Source organism: Rattus rattus, chromosome 7, assembly GCF_011064425.1.
Source record: "Rattus rattus isolate New Zealand chromosome 7, Rrattus_CSIRO_v1, whole genome shotgun sequence".
Lineage (NCBI taxonomy): Eukaryota > Metazoa > Chordata > Mammalia > Rodentia > Muridae > Rattus > Rattus rattus.
In genome coordinates, this window is record NC_046160.1 from 121,647,114 (window position 1) to 121,668,912 (window position 21,799).

Consider the following 21,799-nt stretch of genomic DNA (forward strand, 5'->3'; position numbering starts at 1 on the left):
TGTAAACATCAAGTCAATCCAATCAGGAAGTGACAAAAAGAAATACTTGATTAATACATTAAAGCAAAAGCATTATATCAACCTAAAGTAAAACATTTTGGTAGGAAAAAGAAAAGAATGAAAAAGGAAAGAAACAGGTAGATGCTTTATTCTAATGTGAGTTTGCCACTGTTCAGGTTTCTAGAAGCATTGTGAACCACCAGGTATTACGAGTTTGTCAAAAAAAAATTGACTGAAAAATGTGAAAGATCAAGTATTTTTTCCAAATAAAATTTTCTTTAAATAGAAACAGGAAGAATGATGCCTTTTATGGTGAAAGTATAAACCAAGAAGGAATTGATTGTCCAACCTCATTTTAGTTAAAGGAAACATCATCTGGGAAAAGCATTATCAACAAACAACAATTATTACATAAAATATCAAAATATGCTACCCCACAGTTTAAAACTCTTCTGATAATGTTACTCACACAGGAAAAAATTCAACCATCCTATGAGGTGAAGACAACTGCTCTGCAGTGTGCATAAGTAACAGACAGTCTTGCAGAGATCTCTTAAGAGACAACAGTCAAATTATGGCCATGAAACCTGACAGTGTGCTGGGTACAGAAGTTTCAACTAATGCCTTCAGTCACTGGAGCAGTAAGCCAGTGCAGAATGTTGTGGCAGATCTTGACTAAGAAATAAAATATGAAAGGAATCTAGTAATTTTCAATAACACAGGAGTTTATCAAAACAGTGACATTGATCCAAATATACAGGTCATGCTTCACGGTAATTTACTGTGATTGAAGTATGGGGAGATTTGGAGATTTTGTGTGAGACGATTCTCTTACATTCTTGTAAAACTGAAATTACTCAAAGTAAAAATTTTTTTAGCAATCTACACCAACTATAAAAACAACAAGATTCTGTCGAAGAGATTTCTAGCTAAGATATTAGAAAAGTTAAGAAAATTTCTATTAGGAGATTATATAAAATAATGTTTGATTTCACGTATTCTCAAGAAGAAAATGATTATATCTGGTAATGGAAACCTAGTCAACTACCTAGGGTTACTTAGATCATAGATCATAATGGAGAAGCTATAGCTTACAGTTTACTAAATAACATAATCTCTCCAAATTATAAATATTTCCTTATATCAAAGATAGGTGTAGCTGTCTCTATACATCAAGGAATGTTTTCTTTGCCAGGTTATTTAAATTGAAGGCAAAGGGGAATGAATTTGAAAGAGTACATGTCTACTAAGAGTGCATTTTAGGATGAAGGATAAGAGGGAATGGTATAAGTATATGATAATATAATTAAATAATATATCAAAAATAACAAGTGTGACCAAACATTTTGTTTTTTTTTCTTTTATAAGGTACATAAAAGATAATTCAAACTGCCTGGGATATAACTCTGCAGGTAGAGTGATCTCTTAGCATGAAGAAAAAAAAGGATCCATGTCCCCATAGCATAAAAAGCCCTTCTGTTTTAGTGATATCTTAGAAAACAGGAGATAAAAACACACCCTAGAAAAAGCAAGAAATCAATCTTCTTTCTACTACCATAAAAGAAGATTGCCACACAAACATAAAGATCTGTAATTTTTGGGACAAGAACTTATAACACTTTCCTGTAACTTAAAAAAAAGTGACAAGATTAAACAATAAAAAATGACAGAATGAAGATCCATCTCAATTCAGTTCAAGATCATTGACAAAATAGGAATGTTAAACAACATTTTGAAACTCACATTACTCTTTTAATTTACAATACTCTTGCTATCAAACAATGAAAACAGGCCGAAGGAATCATTCAGATTTAGTTCCAAGACTATTGGGAACTAGACGAAATACATAGTGGAGGAACTGCCTCTTGAATAAAACCTTCCATCTGTGAAAATTCCTGGGATTCAAGACCAAAGCTATGAATTTGTTGGTCATGGTACCTGAGTAAGGAAATATCGCTGTGTTTTAACAGTGCACCTAGCTCTCTGCACTGCATAGGTTTAATAAGGCATCACAGTTACATAGTAGTTTATAAAAAAAGAACTTTACCTCCCATCTATTAGAACACCTGAGAGGCAATGCTACAAAGGAAAACTGGGATTTCCTGATAAATCGCATGAGATACCCTTGCTATGCTCCAGCCTAAGCTTTCAGTTCTTGACATTTGTTCTGTACTACCTGCTGTTTGTTTAACACTGTGATTTAGGGAATAACACCAGGTTTTATCAACCATTCCTCAAGATCTACCAGGATTTTGATTGAAGATTTATGAATGAATACAAGACATGGCTGGAAAGTAAGTTTCCTCAATTCCTGTAGTTCATTTGAAGCCACTAGGCACCATTCCTTATCACATGGATTAAACCTGACTGGTATAGATACTTTGAGTACTGGGGTGAGGCAATGTGTTTCAGGATGGGCATTTAGATTATCCCTGTAATATTCGTTAGGAAGATATCAGAAAACACAGACCATCCTCCAATTGTGCAGGTCCAGGTATATTTATATAAATGACTTTCAGTTATTTTCAATGGCAGAAGTAGATTCTTTTCTGACACTTTAAAAAATAGTAGTTATGACCATGAACACATAAGTGTTCATTAAATTGTTTCTTTTTGTTTCTTTTTACATTTCAATTGTTAACCCCTTGCCCAGTTTCCTGTCCATAAACCCCCTATCCCATGCCCTCCCCCTTCTTCTAGATAGTGTTCCCCCACACATCCACTTACTCCTTCCGACTTCCCAGTCATGATATTTCCTTACACTGGGGGATGTGATTCAGCCTTGGGCAGGTTCAAGGGCTTCTCCTCTCATTGGTGCATGGGTGGTGCTGATTGGAGCCAGGGATGTGTCCACATGTACTCTTTCAATGGTGAGATCTATACGTTGGGAGCCTTAGTTGGTTGGTATTGTTATTCTTATGGGGTTGCAAACCCCTACAGCTTCTTCAATCCTTTCTCTAACTCCTCAAATGTAACCCTGTTCTCAGTTCAATGGTTGGCACTGAGCATTTTCCTCTGTATTTGGCATGCTTTGCAAGAGCGTCTCAGGAGAAAGCTGTATCAGGCTCCTTTCAGCATGCACTTATCAGTATCAGCAATATTGTTTGGGTTAGTTGGCTGCAAGTGTATTGGCCAGTTCCCCAAATGGGAAAGGCTATGGATGGTCTTTCCTTCTGTCTCTGCTCTAAACTTTGTCTCTCTATTTCCTCCTATCAATATTTTTGTCCCCCCTTCTAAGAAGGACTGAAGCAGTATCCACACCTTGGTCATACTTCTTCTTGAGCTTCATGCAGTCTGTGGATAAGATCTTGGGTAATTAAAGATTTTGAGCTGATATCTACTTAACAGTGTATGAATATCATGTGTACGTTTTGTTTTTTTGTTTGTTTCATTTTGTTTTTGTGACTGGTTAGCTCACTCAGGATGTTATTTTCTACTTCCATACATTTGTGTATGAAATTCATAAAGTCATAGTTCTTGCTAGTTGAGTAGTATGCCATTGTGTAAATTTACAACAATTCATATACCCATTCCTCTGTTGAGGGACATCTGGGTTCTTTCCAGCTTCTGGAGATTACAAACAAGGTAGCTGTGAACATATTGGAGCATGTGACCTTGTTCTAGTTGTAGTGTATTTTGGGTATATGCTCAGGAGTAATATAGCTGGGTCTTCTAGTAGTGCAATGTCCAATTTTCTGAGAAATCTCCAGACTGATTGGCAGAGAGTTTGTACCAGCTTGCCATCCCACCAACAATGGAGGAGTGTGCCTCTTTCTACACGTGCTTGCCAGCATCTGTTTTAACTTGAGTTTTTGATCTTTGCTGTTCTGACTGTTGTAACGTGGAATCTCAAGGTTGTTTTGATTTGCAATTCCCTGATGACTAAGAATGTTGAATATTTTTAGGTACTTCCCAACCATTCAATATTTCTCAGTTGAGAATTCTTTGTTTAGCTCTGTACCTCATTTTCCTAAGGCTATTTGATTCTCTGGAGTCTAGCTTGAGTTCTTAGTATATATTGGATATTAGCCCTCTTTCAGACATAGGATTGGTAAAGATCTTTTCCCAATCTGTTGGATGTCATTTTGCCCTAAAGACAATGCCCTTTGTCTTACATGAGTTTGCAATTTTGTAAATTCCCACTTGTTGATTTTTGATCTTACAGCATAAGCCATTAGTTTTCTGTTCAAGAAATGTTCCCCTGTGTCCATGTGTTTGAGGTTCTTCCACACTTTTTCTTCTACTAGTTTGAGTTTATCTGGTATTATGTGGAGGTTCTTGACCTACTTGGACTTTTGCTTTGTACAGAATGGATTGATTTGTATTCTTCCACATGCTGACTTTAAGATGAAAATGCTCTTTTTTCCACATAGTGGCTTAAACTTATTTTTTTTAATTCTAATACCAAATGATGTATTTGCTTCCACAAAATTTTGCATGCCATAACCCGTAACCACAGATAGCCTTGTACCTTGTACACACTTGACTCCAAAGAATCCCTTGGTCTGTTTAGTAGAGTACAATAAAGTTGACATGATATATGAACATTTGTATAAATCATCGTTTAATTCCATGGCATCAAAGCCAATGCTTTGTGTAAGCAGTCTACAATGTGCTCCAACATACATCGGTGTGAGCAATCAATTGTGGGACTTATAATTTATTGTGACACATGCTGCCATTCTGAGGTAAACTGAGTTTCAAAATGTGACTCAACCAGTAATACTAATTCCACAATCAAAGAAACAACATCGTATTTCATGATCAGAGGAAGAAATGACCCAAAGACTCATTGCCATTAGTAAGATAAGAAGCACAGTCCAAATAAAACAAAGTGAGCAACAAAAATAAATAAAATGTAACCCACCATCCTACCAGGGTACATATGCATTCTATTCATAGTGTTCATTTCTGAGATAGCCAAAATCCAGAAATAGCCCATATGTTGCATAATGGAATATTGGATAAAAACTATGGTTCATTTACAGACTGGGATACTATCAACCTATTAAGAATGAAGACATCATGAGTTTTGCTGGCAAAAGGATGTAATTATAAAGTAGCATCCTGAGTGAGGTAATTCAGACCCAAAAGGACATACACCTGTCACATGGTAGAACATTTTTTTGGTATATGCCCAAGAGTGGTATAGCAGGATCTCCGGATAGATATATTTCCAATTTTCTGAGAATCTTACAGATTGATTTCCACAGTGGCTGTATCAGTTCACAATCCCACCTGCAATGGAGGAGTGTTCCTTTTTCTGCACATACTTGTCAATATGTGCTGTAACCTGAGATTTTGAACTTAGCCAATATGATTGGTGTAAGGTAGAATCTTAGGGTCGTTTTGATTTTCATTTCACTCACATGTGAATATGAACTATCAAGTGGATATTAGCCAAAAAGTTTCTGATACCCAAGAGACAATCTATAGAAATCAAGAAGTTTAGAAAGTCAAAGGCCCAAGGGAGGATGCCCTAATCACAGTTTGGAGGGAGAAGAAAGCAAACATGGAGGGCAGAGTGAAAGACAGACTTGGGTGTGAGAGGGGATAGAGAGCAGAATAGGGAAACATGATCAGGTATTGGTTGGCAAGCAGGAGTGAAGTCCAGAGGGCAAGCAGAATAAACAGATATAGGCATCCTCTGGCGGTAGGAGGTGGGGATACCCTCTAGAATGTAGATGAGAAACTGGCAGATGAGAACCTCTCAGGACTCAAAGGAATGGAAATTAGATGAAATGACCAACAGTGAGGAGAGGGAACTTGTAGAGTTCACTTCCAATATAAAGACAGGGCATCAAGTAGAGAAATGGGTTTGCCATCCCATATCCAAACAGCACGACCCTGAATTGCTTTTGCCTAAAAAAAACTCCAGGGACAAAAACGGAGAAGAGATAGGGAAATAAGACCCAGTGTGAGGCACAAATTGAGGTCCATCTCAAGGGGAAGCTCCAAGGCTTGACACAGTTACTGCTTCTATGGTGTGCTTACAGACATGAACCTAGTATAGCTGTCCTCTGAGAGTCTCAAAAAGCTGCTGAATGAGACAGATGCAGATACTTATACCCAACCAATGCATGCTAGCAAAGAGAACCCTGTGGTTAGTAGGGAAAGACTGGAGGAAGTTGCAGATGAGGCCAAGCCATAGGAAAACAGTCTCAACTAGCCTAGTCCCCCTATGTGTTACAGACTCTGAGCCCCCAACCAGGCATCATACACTAACTGTTCCAATGACCATCACACTTACAGGGCAGAGAACTGCCTGGTTTGACCTCAGTGAGAAAAGATGCATCTAAACCTCAAAAGACTTCAGGGTCCAGGGAGTCGGGAGGCCTGGTAGGGTGGGAGTGGGTAGGCTGGGGACTTCCTCTTGGAGATGGGGAAGGAGAAATGGGGTGAGAAACTGTTGGAGGGCAAACTGCATGGGGAATGACACTGTACTTTAAAAACTAATTAAAATTAATTAAAAAATAAATTTGATATGGAAATTATAATATACAAATTGAAATGTTTTAGCTTCAATATTCAATGACTATTTTAACACACAATTAATAAAAATGTTAATTAAGTAGTACATGAGCCATATTCCAATTTAGTTCTATTTCTCCAAGTTTAGTATTTCAATTTATTCAAATTAAATAAATGTTTAAATAAAGAAATTATATATGATTTCATTATTTCGTACACTAGCTTTTTCATTTACTATTCTTATTTACAAATACACTAATATTTTTATACACCAACTTATAGGTCATGAAGATTTAATTATTTGCCAGCATTGCAAAAATATCAAGCTGATTTGATTTACTATATTGCTTTAAAATGTCTGGACACAGTTCAAAACACTAATCAAATATGAAATCAAAAACAACATTTGTCTTAAACTAACAAACCAAAGAAAAAGAAAAGCTAGAAAAGCCTTCTGAAAGGCCTAAAACTATTCGTCATTTTTAGTGTCTGGTCTTACAAAGGTCTTTTCACTGATCATTAATCTTTCTTCCTCTCAATTTTCTTCTTCCCCTTCTTCTTCTTACTCTTCTATCCTGTACTATTTCTCCTACTTCTTCTTCTGTTCTTTATCTTCTTTTTCTTCTGCACATTACATCAATTAGGAAGGTAATTATACATTATTCATTAATTGAATATAATTAATAAAGTAAGAATAATTAAAAGATGTTGTTACATAAAACTAATGAAATAACAAGAATATTTTCAATAAATATGGTTATTTAATCATTCCAATAATGTGATAGAATTTTATAATTTGTCTTTATAGGTTAGTCCATCAAAAACTGAACTATAAAATTATTTAAGTGTAATTAGTATAAGATCATATAGATTTGTTAATAAATGTTAGGAATTCTTTTTAAAGTTGGCACATATTGGATAATAAATTCCCATTATATATTTTATTTATAGTAATAACTTTATATTATACAAATTATTTTCTTTTTTATTTATCATTTTATTTGTTTATATTTCAAATGATATCCCATTGACTGGTTACCCCTCCACAAACTCCATGTCCTACACATTTTCTCCCCCTCCCATTGTCTCCATGTGGTTACTCTGCAACCCACTAATCTATTTGCTCCTCACAGCTCTTGCATTCCCATATACTGAGGCATCAAGCCTCCACAGGAGCAATTAATTAGTAAAAATGACATACATTTATATACTCAAAATAGTCAAGTATTCAAGCATTTCCCAAAAAGAGGGCCAATAAACAAAGAACCACAGTGAGCCACACCATAGGTAAATATGTAAAGCAATACCAGATATATTAAAATAAACCAGAAAAAAAGAAAACAAAATCTCATGCTGCCCACATCTCTCACTCCTAGTTTCCTGGCCTTTCCCTTCCTATTAGCTATTTTCACACACACACACACACACACACACACACACACACACACACACACACCTTACTTTGTTTGTTTAGTGTTTCATTTACATGATTTTAGGTCTGTCCACTTGGTATCAGTATTTGAAAATACTTACACAGCATAAATATGATCATGAACTTATGTGTAGATATGCAGGTAACTCAACTCAGTCACAGGAAATGAAAAATTCAAATGAATATCCAAACATATTAAACAGATCTTTTATGAATAATATATGTGCATGTTCATAGATATGTAAAGATATTTAATTATTGAAATGCAAATTAAATACAAACTGGAATGTCAATCACATACTTAGAACTACTTGTAAGAAAGAGGAAATGGAAAATGCTGAAGACACACAGATATGAATATTTTATTGGTTTAAGTATAATTAATTACGTAGTCACACTGGTATGTACTATTCAAGAAACAAAATACAGCAACATATTGTCTCTCAATCAACTACTTTGCTATGAATAAACTACAGTGGCAAGTGTCAATGAGAGGACTATGCCACCAGGTGCAACAATTGCGGATTTATTAACAGTCATAGAGATATGAATGGTAAACCTATATTATCAAGTTGAGAGTAATTGTTAAAATTTAGGACTTACTGAGAGTAATGACTGAAGAATATAATCAAAACACATGGCATGTATGTACAAATGATCAAAGATGCAAAAAAAAGATGAAGAAAATCACCTTGTTTATAGAAGAAGAAATGGATGATGAAAATGAGAATATATGAAAATACTGTGATATGTTAACGAGATGAGAAAACGCTTTCCTGTGTGTGACAGAACAGGATTGGACCTGAGTAAGTTACAGTATGTAGGAAAATACAGGTACATGAGGACAAATGCTGCCTCAGGTGAGATACAAGGGGTATGAAATGGGAAAATTATGCAATAGTGCACAATGTACTCATGATTATCAGAAGTTGCAGAGGGAAAGAGTGGTTGCAGGGGTAAAGGCATAAATCCCAGCAGTACAGGACAGACTGTACAGACAGTTTTACATTTTAAAATTGATTATTCACTATATACTTAATACTTGGGACAGAAAATTTTATGTAAGTCAGCAGGCTAACTTCCTGCCCACACTGTCTATTTATTGATTTGTTTTAATCAGTAACTGTCAAACCCTCAGGATTCTATGGAAATATGATGGTAATGTCTACTGTATTTTCTCATGATTTCACTTCAAAATGATACATGAATTAATTACTTGTATGCTTCTTCATATTGGAGTGCTGCACACATATGCTTGTTGTTTTCTTATTTTTTTAATTCAACTAATTAGTTTTTTCTTTTGCCATAACTCTTCTCATATTTTTACCCACTTTCATGTTATGTTATCTCACATAGAAATTAGCTAAGACATTCTCAGCTTTTTTCAGACTGAGGGAAATTCCATCAAAAATGAAGCTGGGATTTTTGTTGCTCTTGACATGAGCTGGCTTTCCAGGGCTACATAGATACCTGTTATCCATGTTTTCCATGATGTATTTACATAAAATATCAAATAGTGTGAAAGAGCCTTTCTAGGCGAGCAGATTTAACTTTTCTAGAAAGGCAGCATGTTCGCTGATTCATATGTTCTATACCTTCTAGAGGTGTAATTCCATCTTCAGGTCCTGTAGAAGACAAGAAAACATGTTTGAAATTTGTGTTTCCATATAGACACAGACTTTACCAAATAAATAAATGTATATAAAATCCTATAATGAACATTCAGGAAGTTGATGGAGAAATAAATTGACTTATCCAAAGAGAAGGTCAGCTCAGAAATGGGATATAACCAGTACCCATGGAGAAGAATGGAAGTTTAGGACTCAGTAGCCTTTATGGTCCATTCACCCCAATAGTCTTGATTTTCCATTAAGAACAAGTCCTACTCTAATCAAGATAGTTGACCAAGACTCTGTCTTGAATCTGAGAAAAGGAGACAAACAAATGAATAGGGATTGGTGGTTTGAATATGTGTGGCCCATTGGAAGTTAGATTATTTGTAAGGCTGGCCTTATTGGGGTAAGTATAGCCTGTTTGGAGGAATTGTGTCCCCTGTAGTCATGAGCCTTTGTGGTGTACTCCTATTCTTAATCCCTACCAGTGTGGAAGAGACTCCTCTCCAGGCTTCCTGTAGAAAGCAGTCTTCTACTGAATGTCTTCAGATCAAGATGTAGAACTGTAAATTCCTCACATACCATGACTGCCTGCAAGTTCCTGTGTTTCTCATCATTATGACAGCAGCTGAACCACTAAAAATGTAAGACAGGCCCAAGTAAATGATTTCATTCAAAAGAGTTGCCCTTGTTGTGTCTTCTGGACATAATGAAACCCTAACTAAAATGCAGGTGTCTCCATGAACTTGTTCATGCGACTTCAGTGATGAAGCCTGAAACATTTATGACCTCATTGTTGGAATTTTGTGTTTTCTTCATGTGAGACTCTGCCTCCTGCTTTTTAGTAACAGCAGAAATACAAGAAATGTTTTGAGCACATTCGTTTCTTCCAAAACAAATATTGACAAAGACTTTCAGAGAAACTAAGGAGAAAGGCAGCTTAGATAACTCAGAATAGTGCTTGATTATGAGTTTAAAATCTGGTCTGAAGCAGTGTTTTGCATACTAGGGGTACTGTGCACCCCCTGGTGGTACAGAGTGGCCTGACAGTGAGGTTTATGTCTAGTTTGACAATGAAGTTCATTCATTGTGTTTCTAGTACAGTAATAAGTGGCTGTGTCCTCAGATCTCACATTGCTCATCTGCAGGTACAGGGTGCTCTTGGCATTGTCTCTGGAGATTGTGAATCGATCCTTTATGGATGGTGCATAGTTTGTGTTACTGCCATCCAGGTTTAATATCTCCAATCCACTCCAGGGACTTTCCAGGAGCCTGCCGAACCCATTCCATCCAGTAGTTACTGAAAGTGAATCCTGAGGCTACACAGGAGAGTTTCAGAGAAGCCCCAGGCTGCACCAAGCTTCCTCCAGACTCTAGCAGCTGTACTTCACACTGGACATCTGCAAGTAGAGAAAATAATAGTCAAAAATTTCCACACATGCCCATTGTTCCTCATATTCATGTCAACTCACACATTTAGCATCATTGGTTTTTTTTAAAAAAACTACCTTTTAAAAGAGAAAAAATAAAAATTAAGCTCAATTCCAACTCCATGTTGAGTAGTCAATAAGAAGTCTTGGGAACCAGAGCAGACCTCCTCTGCCTGAACTCCAAGGTTAGGTTGGTCTGCTTTTATGAATAGAAAGCCGCCCTATTTGCATGTCTTCCTGCTATACAACATGATATATAGTGGGAGCCCAGAGGTGACAAGTCTTAGATTGTTTGTAAATGTACTGGGTAATTTAGGTTACAATGTTAATATTGAAAAACTTGGTATGAGATGTCATTATTTTGATTGAGAGCAATTAAAAATCCTCTAATTTTTTTATACTTGCACCCAAGAGTTGCATTTTGATGTTTATTTCAAATCAGTTTTCATTTCCTGGGTTCCTGTAGGATTTAGTTCAATGTGCCTGTTCAATGATGAAGATACAGATCCCTGTGGAAACTCCAGGTCTGAGTACAGCTGTTTCTTGAGGTTTAGAACTACCTTTCTGCATTGAAGTCATGTGACATACCTGCATTTTTATGTTCAAATAACAAACTGCAAAATGTTGTCAAGACCCATGAGTACCCAGGAGTCTTTGAATTGCTTTTGTTATTATGTATTTTAGTTCTTTTTTTCTCTGCTTATTTCAGTACACAGGTAATTATTGCACTTCTATATATTCTCAATGTGTGCCGGCAATGGGGTCAAAAAAGAATGGCTTCAGACCCAACCTACCTCCCATTGAATTTACTATTCACACAATTTAATTATGCTGCATCACAGGCATTTATCACTCCTATTCTTAATTTGAGTTACTAAGTTTGGTTCTCACTTTCTAGATGCAACAGGCATAGACATACAGGATGGATTTCTGTTTCTGTTTCAGAGAAAATGAATTATTATTTGACAGAGGCTTGCTCTGCTTTGCTTCTCTGCTTTAATGGTGACTGATATTCTGATTGATACATAGTACAAATGGTTTATTGTCATTTAATTAGTTGATTCAGGTTTGAGTAGGCTTCAGTTTCTTGCACTGAAGATAAACCAACTAAGCTTTGGGATATCACCTGAGAATAGTCTTCATCTCATGATTTAAGGAAAAAGAGCAAAGAATATCTTATTGAAGATCTGCCCAATAGATTATGCTAAAGGAAGTTAGATCTGAGGATGTACAGTGGGGTGTGGAAGACTTGGTTCAAAAAAATTTAGAAACTCAGAATCACAGTTGAAACTATGTAGCTTAAAGTGATTGAACTTAGTGGAACCCAAGTTTGCTAAAGGAGTCAAATAAATGTGTAAGAAAGATTACAGAAAAGCAGGGAAATATTCTTCTCCATTAGCCCAAGCTCACTTGTGATAACAAGTATAAATCTTAATATGCCTCATAATATAATTTCAGAAACTAATGCAAAGACATAAATGATACATGGGGGCAGAAAGGCAACATTGGCGTTCCTAGTTCTTGCATTGAAATCCCAGAATTAAAAAGAATCATGATGTATATGGACATTACAGGAGCAAATACCTGAAAAAATCTACCTTATGATAATCATTTCCTACACTCAATAATTTAAAACCAAAGCATGTTACATTACACACACACACACACACACACACACACACACACACAGAGAGAGAGAGAGAGAGAGAGAGAGAGAGAGAGAGAAAGAAATCTGCACACAGGCCAACCTATAATCCATTAAACTGAGAAGGAACTCAACCCTTAAAGTCCTCTAATGTATACAGATGATGTACTCTTACCAAAGATAGGAACATTTTTACAGAAATCAAGAGTGTGGTCAAAAATCAACAAATGACTCGAGCTTATAGCATATCCTCAACAAGTTGAATGAAGTTATCTATCCGTGAACAATTCCTTTACAAAGACTCATAATGTGGAATCCTAGCAAGATAATGCAGAGAGGGAAGTGTTAGACAGGAAGATTGATAACAAACACATGGGCTATCTCATTCTAGGGCTAAATAGCAAGTCAGGAGGAACAGACTTATCCTGCTTCAGCAAATGAGGATTCCTCGACTCATTTAACATAAAATAAAATAACATAATAAAATTTGAAAACATCAAGTGAATCAGTAAAGATGATAAAGAAAAATTAATTGAAGAAGTCATCAAAAATATACATTGTAGATGCCTAAAAGAGGTATTAGTAGAACAAAAACAAAAACAACAACAAAAACAACAAAGAATTGAAGTGGAAACACACATTTTCGTTCTTGATTTTAATGATGCAATTTATCATAATTAAGTTTTCTGGAAATGTCAGAAAACATCAGTTTGGAATAATTTCTCAAATTAATTGGATATAAAGTACAAAATGGAATGTAATAATTTGTCCAAATAAAATTTAATTTAACTCTATACAAGAAGAATGAAGTAATAAAATCTTTTCAGTGAAAATGCAGACAAGAAAGACTTCAAGTATTTGTACTGATTTCAGTTTAAGATGTTATCAGAGAAAATCATTATCAGCAAGCATAGATTATTATTTAGGATATAAAAGCCTGCTACCACCAAGAATAAAACATTTTATTATAGTTCTCACACAGGAAAAGTCTGACCACCATAAGAGCTGGAGGAATGTGCAGTACCGTGGGTTCAGCTAACAGACACACAAGAATAGATCTCTCAGGAGACCATCAATTAGAATGTGGTCATAAAACTTGGTTGCTTGCCTTGTGCATAGCTCTCAACTAAGTGGAAAATACATCTTCCTCTTTCTAATCATTGTCCTCGATCTGCCAGCAATAGGCAGAAAATCTTCTTGGTATTTGAGGTGGTATCAGATATTTCTTGTGGGAATCCAGTTAGACTTATATTGGTCCTGTGGGAGAACACTAACAAAAGCCCTGCAAGTGATAAGGAGGGAATCTGTTACCTTCTGAGTCCCATCCAAAGAGCATGTCATCATACTATGATAGGGAGTGTTAATTTTGGTGTTTTCCAATGTAGGGATACAGGATGTATTTGAATATATGATAGTTTAGTGTAGTCAGAACTATCTTTAATTGTACATTAAGGTTAAGATGGTTGTCTTTTTTTCTAGAATTTGAGCTTTTAGAATTTGATGTGTTCTTTCTACTATTTCCTGGCACTGAGGATATTTTTCCCTGTGGTTAACTTTCCATTGAGTGCAGAAGGTGTCGAGTTGAGAGATAGTGAAATCAACATAATTATCAGTTTTTATCTTTTGAGGAATGCCCATGTTGTTAAACATGGAGAACATATGATGAATTAACCTTTATGAGTTTTCACTCATTTGGGCTATAGCCCACATAAAGCACATGAGTATGTATCTATGGTAACAAAACATATTTTTATCTACTGAATTTGGATGTGTGGGTGACAATGATTTGCTATAAGCCATTGTATTGGAGGACTCATGAATTTTTGCCCATCATTTATAAAGCTGGGAGGGTAATAAGGGGTGCACAAGAAGAGCAATTGTATTATCATTTAAAGCTGAACAAGAGGATGTGGGGGAAGCAGGAATAAAGTCCCTTTATATTTGTGTGTGTGCATGAATGGAATTAGTCTGTCTGCTCAGTGGAGGCTATGCAAATTCCTGTTGAGGTGGTTTGGTCGGTGAGGATATTCCTTTGTATTTGTTCCTGGCAGGGGACTATGAGATATGACATACTGGATGAAGACTGGGGGTGGTTCTTTCCTGGTTGAAGCTGGAAGTCTGTATGAGTAGAGGGGAAAGTCGGTTGGAATCTAGATTGACAAAGGATTTTGACAGCCAGGGGAGAAAATTGACAGTATATGTGCTCTCATAAAAAAAGTTTAAGTGAAACCTTGACTTCCTTTATGGCCAGATAGGTAACATAAAATTCTTTATATTGGGGGATTTGATGGGGAAGCTATCTGAATCAGAGAAAAAGTGGTTCATTCTCAGGAAAGTAATATATTATTGGTGCAGTCCCTCATTCCCTCATCAGGAACTAATGAATTACTCCAATTATGGACTTTTACAAAGTTTTGAGAAGCAGCAACCAAAACACAGGGAGTGCAGAGATGTGGTTTTCATCAGAATAATGTTGTCTCGATGTCCTGGGAAACCTGTTAAGCTGATAGTAAATATGGGAGTTACTTTTGATTAGATATTGAATGTTAGAGAGGAAAAAGATTAATTTGTTGTTTTTTTGCATGTTTTTTTTTTTTGTTTCTTGAAAATGAATGTTATGTTTTTTTTCAAAAGTATGCAGGTCTCCATACTGGCCATTTATAATCATGTAAGTGGGTGCAACCACCTCATTTAGAATCCATAGAGGACCATTCATATGGGTGTGGCGCCACTGCATGATGCCCTGGATTGGTATACAGCTCCCAAAATATAGGAAAAGAATTAAATATAAGGTGCAGTGTGGGCATTGTTCAGTCATATCTTGCAAGAGCCATGTCTTTATAGGCTAAATTGACCAAATTTAGAGCTTGGATTGCTTCTGTGGAGAATATTCTCTGGGATGAGGGACTTTTATCTGCTTTGAGGAGGTTAAAGAGAGGTTGAAGCTTTCTTGTGGGAAGGGAGAGCCAGGGTCCAAGTCAATTAAGGTTACCCAGAAAAGTTCTGGAGTGAGATGAGTGTTATCTTTGGAAGGAAGATAAAGGTGGGTTTGAGCATGTATATTGAGTTGAGGAAGATTTCTTTTCCTCAAACAGAATGTGTAGAATAAATTGTATTTTATGAGGGACTCTTTTGAATCCTTGGTAACATAGAAAAGCTATAATAAGCTTGTCGTTAATTTGTGAAGGGCAGTGGAAAAACCTCCCCATATTAAGATGCCTTCCATATAATGATATATGCTCAGTTATATGTTTATATAAGGTTTTTGATGCAGTGGCCACAGACTCTTGACAAAAACTATGTTCATGGCAGCCATATTTATACTAATGAGAAGATGGAGAGAATCAAAGATGCCCTTCAACAGAGGAATGGATACAGAAAATGTGGTACATCTACAAAATGAAGTACTACTCAGATTTCCAAAACAATGCCTTCATGAAATTCATAGGAAAATGCATGGAACTAGAATATATCATCCTGAGTGAAGTAACTCAATCACAAAAAAACCACACATGGTATGTACTCAATGATAAGAGGATATCAGACCAATAGCTTGGATTACCCTACATAAAATCCATAGACCACATGAAGTTTAAGAAGAAGGATGATCAAAGTATGGGTGATTCAGTCCTTCTTAAAAGGGTGAACAAAAATATTCATAGGATGAAATATAGAGACAAAGTTTTTAGCAGAGACAGAAGGAATGGTCAGTCAGAGCCAGTTCCACCTGGGGATCCAGCCCATGTATATACAGCCACAAAACCTAGACAATATTGAAAAAGCCAAGAAGTGCATGCTTACAGGTGCCTGATATATCTGTCTCCTAAGAGACTAAACCAGAGGGTGAGAATACAGAGGCGAATGCTAGCAGCACATCACTGAACTGAGAACTGTGTCCTTGTTGGAGAAATTAGAGAAAGGATTGAAGGATCAGAAGGAGCTTGGAACCTCATAAGAACAACAATACCAACCAACCAGAGCTCCCAGGGACTAAAGCACTATCCAAAGACTACAAAGGAACAAATCAATGGTTCCAGTTGCATATGTAGCAGAGAATGGCTTTGTTGGGCATCATTTGGAGGGAATGTCCTTGGTCCTGACAAGGTTGCACCGACCAGTATATGGGAGTATCAGGGTAGGAAGGAATGAAGTGGGGTACATGGTTTGAGAAGGGGAACACCCTTATAGAAGAAGGGGTTGGGCAAGGGATAGGGACTTATGGACTGTAAAGAGAGTAAAATTTAAAATATAAATAAAAATATCCAATAAAAACACAAATTATAAAATATGACTTAGACATTAATCATTCTATACATCAACTAAGAGAATATAACCTTTTAATTATTTATTAGAAATTGCAGGAGGTATTTTTGAAAAATTCATTAAAAATACAGTGCACTTTGATAGATATCTTAGGATCTATTATGATCTCTCTGTAGAAATGTAAAAATAACTAATAAGCTCTTTAAAACACAAATACAACATTTGTTTTAACTTGGAAAGAAAGGTCTTTGGTAAACCTAATACTATCATTCGTGTTTAGTATCTGGTTTACGGAGATGTCTCAATAATCATTAAAATTTTACTTCTTTTAAATTAACAAATTAATAAGGGAGATAGAAAGAATTGGTTGGATTATATTAGTAAATTAAGGCCATTTAACTTATGCTGTGCTTTAAAACTAATAATGAATATTATGTTAATAAATTATGTCAAGATGTGGCAGAGTTCTATATTTGGTGAGTGTTTCTGCAAAAACTCCATCATAAAACTGAACTATAAAATTACTTGAATGCAATATGAAAAATATAAATGGGCTTTTTATCAAAATATAGAAAAATCTTTTTCATGAAGACATACTTTGTAAAGAAATTCCATCTTTCAATTTATTTAGAGTAATTCATATCATGTGAATAAATATCAAGTATGACAAGTGCAATACTACAATAAATTTTTTCCAATAATTTTACCAAGTCCCCATATTTTAGTGGAGAGTAAGATTCTAATGTACTTTTAAGGGGATTGTGTAGGTGCCATTTATGGTAGAACTTCAAGTTATTCAATTGATACACAGGAAGTTTTAAAACAAAATTCCTAGATACAACATATAATTGGAAACATAACATATCTGTGTTCATGTCTTCAAAATTTCCCTCTTTAGAAGTAGAACTTTGTACCTGCATTGCAGTTTCTCATAGACTAGCATATCTGTTCAGTTGTTACTTTCCAATGCAAAGACTTTTGTTCTAGATAAAACATTGTAAGTTCAGTATCTCTTGTTCACTAAAATACCATTTAAAAGTGTTACAAAGAATATGCAGTTCAGCCACAACTTCATGGTCAAAGGGATATGTTCAGGGATGACCATTGAATTTGAGAACTGAAGGCTGAGTAATTCAGGACTAGGCCACAATGCTAGAGCTAAAATCTGGCCAGGATTTTATGAGAAGGGAGTGGGTACAAATTTGCATATCTTCCTACTATAGCATCAGCTCATGGGATGAAGCTGTAGGAAGTATAGTTATTACACTAGAAAACACTGGTGAAATGGAAGAGTTTTGTATAAGGAACAGTATTACAATAGTGTTTGTTATGTGTGTGTGAAAACACAATTTTATTTTGATTTAGCCGGTTCACCTTTCTACCAGCAGTATGTAAGAATACTTTTTCTTCTTATTTACACCAGATATAATAAATATTTTCTTGATGAAAACCCTTCTCACATAAGTGAGATAGAGTAATGAATACCTTTCATTTTCTTCTCTCTGATGGCTAAGAATGCTGAACACTGGTTCATATATGTACTGTATATTCTTGTTTTCTTTTTAGAGAATCATCTGTGTTTAATTCTTTTGTCTGTTGGTATTATTATTTGGGTTAATAGGAGAGAAAACATTTCTTTTTTCTTTTTCTTCTTTCCTCTCTAACTTCTTTTTTCTTCCTTACTTCCTTACTTCCCTCCTTCCTTCCTTCCTTTATTTCTTTCTTCCTTTTATTTCTCTATTGGACTTCTCAAGAACTTTAAATGTAGTAATTGCAGGTTAAAAGATGATTACATCTCAGTGTACTGAAATAACAAACACGATTAAAAGTATTTTAGATAGACTTAGATCTGCAAGCATAACAAATTGACATTAATAATGTCTGGTCAGGTAAATGGTAGTTCTGGATACCAGTTTGACAAAAGAAAATAATGTCTAAACTTTCTTGTGACTTAAGCTCCTGGTTAACTTTAAACACATATAGAGTAAAATAATAAAGATAATTTAAGTAACAAAATAAAAATTGCAAATTTTGAAACCTCAGGTCGAAAGGTGTGATTACAACACCCTGTAATGAATTATTGAACATGATTTAAAATTTTGATGATAGGTTCCTCTCTGCAAGTATAAGAGGGTATCATTAATAATGTCAAGAATTTGTGCATGCCCATTGGATGGATTTTGAGTTGGATCACTTATTGGTTGGTCTTTCCTTCAGTCTCTGCTCCATCACTGCATTTCTTTTATGGAGGATAAATGTTGGGTTAGAAATTTCATAGTTGGGATAGTATCCTTATCCCTCAACAGAGGACCCTGTCTGGATGTAGGAGGAGGCCTCTAGAGGCTTCATATTCCCACTTTTAGATCTCAACTAAGGTGAGCCAAATTGACTCCTGGGAGCTTTCCCTAGTCCAAGTTTTGGGACTTCCTAGAGATTCACACACACACACCATCAACAGCTATAGATTTCTATTCATTCTCTTAGGACTTTGCTCCTCTTTCTTGTCCCTATCCATACCTGATCCTACCTCTTCATTCCTCTCTCCCTCCAATATCCCACTCAGGTTCCCTCCATCTGCATCTTACTATAATTTGTTTCCCCTTCTAAGTGTGGTTTAAGCATTCTTGCTCAGGTTTTCCTTCTTGTTTAACTGCCTTGTGTCTGTGGCATGGGTCATAGGTATTTTGTGCCTTAAGACTAATATCCATGTACCAGTATGCAGTTAAGATGCATGGCATTTTAGGTCTGGGTTATCTCATATAGGATGATGTTTTCTAATTCCATCCATCTGCCTGCAAATATCACAATGTCCTTGTTTTTAATACCTGTGTAGTATTCCATAGTGCAAATGAACCACATTTTCTGTTTCCATTCTTCATTTGAAGTATCCAGTTTCTGGCTATTACAAATAAATCTGCAATGAGCATTGTGGAGCATGTGCCCTTGTAGTGTAGTGGAGCATCAGTTGGGTATATGCCAGGGGCCTAGCATAACTGTCCTCTGAGAGGCTTTACCCAGCTGTAGACAGAAACAGATGCAGATTCCCACAGTCAAACATTGGAGCTTGGGGACACTAATGGAAATGTGGGAAAGGATTGAAAGCTCAGAAGGGAATGGAAACCCCACAGGAGTATCAAAATAGTCAGCTAACCTGGATCCAAGGGAGCTCTCGAAGACTGAACAACCAACAAAAGAATATTCTTGTGCTCGGATATGGCAAAGACTTGATATGTCACGGTCGGGGAATAGCCATGAGGGTCCCACCCTCTCAGAGAAGAAGTAGAGGAGGAATAGAGGATAAGGGAGGGACTGGATGGTGAAACAGCATTTGGATGTAAATAATTTAAAAAAAATTGACAATGGTGGATGGCCCTATCCCTCAACTGTGGACCATGCCTATCTACTGATGTTCATCTCTACAGATTCTATCTCCCCTTCTTTCACTGTTTTCACTAAAGTCATTCCTGTTGGGTCCTAGGAACCTCTCACTTCCCTGGTGCCTATGACTTTCTTTTGGCTCCCTCCAGTCTCCACTCACCACTGCTTCATATATTTGTTCATTTTTCTGACCCTCTGAAATCTTCTCTTCTCTCTTCCCATGATCCTGACGCCTTTTTTGAATCCACCTCTTCTTTCTCTCCCATGATTATTTTGTACTCAATTTTAAGTAGGAACAAAGCATCCACACTTTGGTATTCCTTCTTGTTAAGCTTCATATGATCAGTGGGTTTGATCAAGGGTATTCTGGAATTTTGAGTTAATATCGACTTATCAGTGAGTACGTATCATGTGTGTTTGTTTGTCTGGGTTACCTCACTCAGCATGATATTTTATACTTTCATCCATTTGCCTATGAATTTCATGCAGTCATTGTTTTTAATAGCTGAGTAATACATTGTGCAAATGTACCACATTTTCTCTATCTATTTTTCCATTGAGGGGCATTCCTGTAGTCTCCCACTACTGGCCATTATCAATAAAGCTGTTATGAACACAGTGGAACATATGTCCTTGTTCTATGTTGTCGTAACATTTGGGTATAGGTCCAGTAGTGGTATAGATGGGTCTTCAGGTAAAAGTATTTCCAATTTTTTCAGCAACTGACAGATTGATTTCTAAAGTGCTTTTACCAATATGCAGTCCAATCAGCAATGGAAGAATGTTCTTCTTTCTCCACATCCTAACCAGCATCTGCTGTTACTTGAGTTTTTGTTTTGAACCATTCTGACTGGTGTGAGAAAGAATCTTAGGGTAATTTTGTTTTGAATTTCTCTGATGACTAAGGATGTTGAACATTTCTTCTCTCCCCACTTTTTTACTAATCAATCCTTCATTTACATCGCAAATAAGATCACACTATCCAGTTACCACTCCACACAGCCCCCTCCCCCAACCTTCCTCTCCTCCATCCCCTTTGTCTCTGAGGTTGCTCTTCCAAACCCTATCCTCTGCTACCCCACCCCTCCAGCATCCTCCTATGCTGGTGCATCAAACCTCCACTGGACCAATGGCCTCCTCTCCAATTGAGTTCATACCAGGCCATCTTCTTCTACATAGATATCTGGAGCCATGAGTCTCTCCCTGTACACCTTTTGTTTTTGGTCTAGTTGCTTGGATCCATTGTTGTCTGGCCTTTTAATGTTATTCCAATGGAGTTGTAATTCCCCTTTGATCCTCCAGTCCTTCTACCTGCTTTCCAAAATGTTCCATGTGTTCAGTCTGATGATTGGCTCTAAGCATCCACATCTGCAATGATTTGTTGCTGGATAAACCTCCCAAGGAGCAGCCACACAAGGTTCATGTTAGCAGGTACTTCTTGTTAATGGCAAAACTGTTCAGTTTGGTGTCTGTAGAAAGGATGAATCCCCAAATGCGGCAGACTCTAGATGGCCCTGCATTCAGTCACTGTTCCACTTTTTAGTAGTTGTTCTTCCTTTGACAAGAA

General features: G+C 36.3%; 1 pseudogene; it reads right to left on the reverse strand.

The window, feature by feature from the left end:
- Positions 1-10,481: 10,481 nt before the first annotated feature.
- Positions 10,482-17,929, reverse strand: LOC116906223 (annotated as a pseudogene).
- Positions 17,930-21,799: the final 3,870 nt, after the last annotated feature.